Raw genomic sequence first — 6,117 nt, forward strand, 5'->3', positions numbered from 1 at the left:
CAAGTTCTCATTTGCAACAGCGACCTGGTCAAGATAAAGCAAAGCAGTTCGACACATACAACAACAACACAGAGTTACACATGGAATAAACAATCTGAAAAATATATATACAGCATGTGCAAATGAGGTAGGACAAGAGAGGTAAGGCAATAAATAGGCCATGGTGGCAAAATAATTACAATATAGCAATTTAACACTGGAATGGTAGGATGTGCAGAAGATGAACGTGCAAGTTGAGATACTGGGGTGCAAAGGAACAAGATAAATACATAAATACAGTATGGGGATGAGGTAGATTGGATGGGCTATTTACAGATGAGATATGTACAGGTGCAGTGATCTGTGAGCTGCTCTGACAGCTGGTGCCTAAAGCTAGTGAGGGAGGTAAGAGTCTCCAGCTTCAGAATTTTTTGCAGTTCGTTCCAGTCATTGGCAGCAGAGACCTGGAAGGAGAGGCGGCCAAAGGAAGAATTGGCTTTGGGGGCGACCAGTGAGATATCCCTGCTGGAGCGCATGCTAAGGGTGGGTGCTGCTATGGTGACCAGTGAGCTGAGATAAGGCGGGGCTTTACCTAGCAGAGACTTGTAGATGACCTGGAGCCAGTGGGTTTGGCGACGAGTATGAAGCGAGGGCCAGCCAAAGAGATTACACAGGTTGCAGTGGTGGGTAGTATATAGGGCTTTGGTGACAAAACGGATGGCACTGTGATAGACTGCATCCAATTTGTTGAGTAGAGTGTTGGAGGCTATTTTGTAAATGGTATCGCCGAAGTCGAGGATCAGTAGGATGGTCAGTTTTACAAGGGTATGTTTGGCAGCATGAGTGAAGCATGCTTTGTTGCGAAATAGGAAGCCGATTCTAGATTTAATTTTGGATTGGAGATGTTTAATGTGAGTCTGGAAGGAGATTTTACAGTCTAACCAGACACCTAGGTATTTGTAGTTGTCCACATATTCTAAGTCAGAACTGTCCAGAGTAGTGATGCTGGAGGGCAGTCAGGTGCGGGCTGCGATTGGTTGAAGAGTATGCATTTAGTTTTACTTGCATTTAAGGGCAGTTGGAGGCCATGGAAGGAGAGTTGTATGGCATTGAAGCTCATCTGGAGGTTAGTTAACACAGTGTCCAACGAAGGGCCAAAGGTATACAGAATGGTGTCATCTGCGTAGAGGTGGCTCAAAGAATCACCAGCAGCGAGAGCGACATCATTGATGTATTCAGAGAAGAGAGTCGGTCTGACAATTGAACCCTGTGGCACCCCCATAGAAACTGCCAGAGGTCCAGACAACAGGCCCTCCGATTTGACATACTGAACTCTATCGGAGAAGTAGTTGGTAAACCAAGCGAGGCAATCATTTGAGAAACCAAGGCTGTTGAGTCTGCCAATAAGAATGTTGTGATTGACAGAGTCGAAAGCCTTAGCCAGGTCGATGAATATGGCTGCACAGTACTGTATTTTATTGATGGTGGTTATGATATCGTTTAGGACCTTAAGCGTGGCTGAGGTGCACCCATGACCAGCTCTGAAACCAGATTGCATAGCAGAGAAGGTACGGTGAGATTCGAAATGGTTGGTAATCTGTTTGTTAACATGGCTTTCAAAGACCTTAGAAAGGCAGGTTAGAATGGATATAGGTCTGTAGCAGTTTTGGTCTAGAGTGTCTCCCCCTTTGAAGAGGGGGATGACCGTGGCAGCTTTCCAGTCTCAGACGGGAATCTCAGACGATACGAAAGAGGTTGAACAGGCTAGTAATAGTGGTTGCAACAATTTTGGCAGATCATTTTAGAAAGAGAGCATCCAGATTGTCTAGCCCGGCTGATTTGTATTGGTCCAGATTTTGCAGCTCTTTCAGAACATCAGCTATCTGCATTTGGGTGAAGGAGAAGGGGGGGAGAACTGCACTCCTGCTGGGTTTTTCACGCTTAACAGTTTCCAGTGTGTATCAAAAACGGTCCAGCACCCAAAAGACATCCAGCCAACTTGACACAACTGTGAGAACCATTGGAGTCAATATGGGCCAGCATTCCTGTGGAACGCTTTCGACACCTTGTAGAGTCTGTGATGGAAAATGTTATGTTTGTGCTTTTCTAATAACAAATTCCTGTGTTCTGTTGGTTCTTTTCTAATAACCTATTTTTGTGTTCATGCAAGTGACTGATTGAACGAATCCTCACTATCAGTATCTGCAATTTGTCAGTACGCCCAGAACCTTGTTTTGACAATTGAAGGATATCTCAGTTTCAAGGTCTCAGCATGGAGAGAAGAAGCTTTGTGAGGTATTGGTCTGTCACATGCATGAACCAAACGTTAATGATGAATTAATTATGAATGATGAATAAGCTAAATCATGCATATGTAATGTGTCTGTAAGCAGTATATAAGAGATATAACAGGACTGCCCTGATAGAGCTCCTGACAGATGTGTACTATGGAGCATCAAGTTTGTTGGAACCTCTCCAGTTAACTGTTTAAATGTTTTTTATTTATTTATTTTTTTACCCCTTTTTCTCCCCAATTTTGTGGTATCCAATTGTTTAGTAGCTACTATCTTGTCTCATTGCTACAACTCCCGTACGGGCTCAGGAGAGACGAAGGTTGAAGGTCATGTGTCCTCCGATACACAACCCAACCAAGCCGCACTGCTTCTTAACACAGCGTGCAACCAACCCGGAAGCCAGCCGCACCAATGTGTCGGAGGAAACACCGTGCACCTGGCACCTGAATTTGTGGATTCAGTGATTGAGAATGTGGAAGACCTCAATAAGGACATAGAAGCTGAGCTTTCACATATGCACACTGATGATGCAAGTGAGGAAAGTGAGGTAACTGGATTTCGTGAGGCAAGGGAGGTGACTGGATCTCATGAGGAGTCTCTCACGGAAAAGAAAGAACCCACATGGGAAACCTTCAACACTGACACCGAAGAGGAAGGTGGAAGTGGGTCAATGTATGTTGCTGAAAAATCTGAAATGGGAAAGGAAGATGGAAGTTCTTTGGAGGAATCTACCGGTGATCCTGAACTTGCATCTGGTGAAAGAATGGACCAATGTGCCAGTGGCAGAGATGCCACATTGCAGACTGCAGAAGGTGTAAACAGCAACGGTGATTCCCCGGCTGTGACAGAGGAAAAGTATAAAAATCTTGTGAAAAGGGGAAAACAATTTTACTCTGATGCCCTAAGCTGCTTTTTGAAAGCAATTGACATTAGAACTGGTGATCCTGAAATTCAGTTAATGACTATTCAACTGTGCTGTCAGGCTCAGTAAGGTAATGAATTAGTAAAATATTATTTCTGAAATGGTTGTTAACCCTGATTAGCTGTCATCTACACCAGGGTTTCCTAAACACATTTTGGTTTTGCCCTAGCATTACACAGCTGATTCAAATAGTCAACGCTTGATGATGAGTTGGTCATTTGAATCAGCTGTGTAGTGCTAGAGCAAAAACCAAAACGTGCCCACAGGGGTGGCCCCAGGACCGAGTATGGGAAACCCAGACCTACATGATTGAAAATGTCAGTTTAGTGTTTGTTTTTTTAGGGTTTGTCTTGTAAAACAATGTTGAAACAAATGGTGCAAATAATTTTCTACTAAAAAAAAAATGTTTGTACTGTGGTGGGCTAGCAACAACAATACCAAACCCTGTAAGGGGTTAGATTGTGACACAATGAAAAATCTGATTGGCAATTGTTGGTAGTCTATTACTGAAGACGGCCACTTGATGGTGCACTAATGACTGGAAAAGTATTCCTCAGTTTGGCCAGAAGTACAGTGCCCTTCAGAAAGTATTCACACCCCTTGCCTTTTTCCACATTTTGTTGTGTTACAGCCTGAATTTAAAATTGATTAAATTGAGTTGTGTCACTTGCCTACACACAATACCCCATAATGTCAAAGTGGGATTATGTTTTTAGACATTTTTACAATTTTAATAAAAAATGAAAAGCTGAAATGGCTTGAGTCAATAAGTATTCAACCCCTTTATGGCAAGCCTACATAAGTTCAGGAGTAAACATTTGCTTAACAAGTCACATAAATTGCATGGACTCACTATGTAGAGGTATGTGTATGTATATATGTGTATATGTATGCATATGTGTATGTATATGGATATATATATTTACACCCCAGAAATATATGGGGGATTGGAATTGTTGCAGACAATTACATTGATGGAAGCAACAATCTTTCCGCAATACTAAACCGATCCACCCCTTAAATTAAAAAAAAATCCCTCAATTGATTCAAAGACAGATTCAACCACAAAGACCTGGGAGGTTTTCCAATGCCTTGCAAAGAAGGGCACCAATTGGTAGATGACATTAAATATCCCTTGGAGCTCTTCATATATTAAAGTGTGGTGGTGGCTGCATTTTATGGATATGCTCGTCATCGGCAAAGATTAGGGAGTTTTTTTTTTTAATAAAAAGAAACGGAAAATAGTTTTGCACAGGCAAAATCCTAGAGGAAAACCTGGTTCAGTCTGCTTTCCAACCAACACAGGGGGACAAATTCACCTTTCACCAGGACAATAACCTAATTCTCAAGGCCAAATATACACAGGAGTTGCTTACCAAGACGACATTGAATGTTCCTGAGTGGCATAGTTTCAGCTTTGACTTACATCGACATGAAAATCTATGACAAGACATGAAAATGTCTGTCTAGCAATGATCAACAACCAACTTGACAGAGCTTGACTAGTTTAAAAAGGAATAATGGCATTTTTTATCAAAAACTCCAGTCAGCCAAATCATAGACAGTTCTCTCTGCTACCACACCGCAAGCGTTACCGGAGCACCAAGTCTACAGTAGGTCCAAAAGTCTCCTAAACAGCTTCTACCCCCAAGCCATACGACTGCTGAACAATTAATCAAATGGCCACCCGGACTATTTACATTGACCCCCCACCCCTTTGTTTTTACACTGTTGTCACTTTAACCCCACCTACATGTACATATTACCTCGACTAACCTGTACGACCGCACATCGACTCATTAACGGTACCCCCTGTATATAGCCTCGTTATTGTTACATTTTTGTTTATTTTTTACTTTAGTTTATTTAGTAAATATTTTCTTAACTCTATTTCTTGAACTGCATTGTTGGTTAAGGGTTTGTAAGTAAGCATTTCACAGTAAGGACCTGTTGTATTCGGCAAATGTGACAAATATCATTTGATTTGATTTGAAATTGTACAATCCAGGGGTGCAAAGCTCTTAGAGACTTGTCCAAAAAGACTCACAGCTGTAATCGCTGCCAAAGGTGATTCTAACATGTATTGACTCAGGGGGTTGAATACTTATCTAATCAACATATATTAGTGTTTTATTTTTCATTTGTCTATTTTTTATTTAATCGTTATTCCACTTTGATATTAGAGTATTTTGGTGTAGATCAAAAAATAAAAATGATGTAATCCTAATTTGTACACAACAAAAGGTGGAAAAAGTCAAGGCGCTGAAGGCACTGTAATTGCCCAGAATGTATGCAATTTATTTTGACCATTATCTTAGCACCACATGTAATGTTCCTATCACCATTTCTTACCCAAATTCTGCAGGTCATGCAAAAAGGTGTGGCAATTAGTGTCTATGCAAGTTTCAATCATTTCTCAGCTATTAACGAGTCAAAAAACTGTGGCAATGCATTTAGTGCTGATTATAACTTGAGCTCTTATCTGACCCATAGATTGTATAATGATGACAATATCACACCATAAAGCAGCATGTTTAGTCTCCAAACTCTTCAACAGAACGATACAAAGGTGTCTTCAGATACATAACATTCATATAGCCTTAAGTGAATTAATGTTACTATACTGGTGCAACTTCAATCTTCTGACTGTATTTCATATTTCTTAAAGCAATTTAGACACACATTTTGGCTGTTTTCAAAGGATGTGGGAGATGAATCATACAAGCAGCTTTTTGTTATTTTTGCTATGTTGAACATTTAAAGGAGAGAAATAGCCTCCATTACCAGTGTTTTCACTGGTTGGGGACTTAACTCGCATCTATATTTCATACAGTACAATGATGTGTTGCCTAGTCTATAGGGATCATGTATTAATTTATGACCCACATAATTCACAAGGGTAACCTACAGTCAGATGAGATT

The sequence above is a fragment of the Oncorhynchus mykiss genome, chromosome 12 (genome assembly GCF_013265735.2).
Source record: "Oncorhynchus mykiss isolate Arlee chromosome 12, USDA_OmykA_1.1, whole genome shotgun sequence".
Taxonomy (NCBI): Eukaryota; Metazoa; Chordata; class Actinopteri; order Salmoniformes; family Salmonidae; genus Oncorhynchus; species Oncorhynchus mykiss.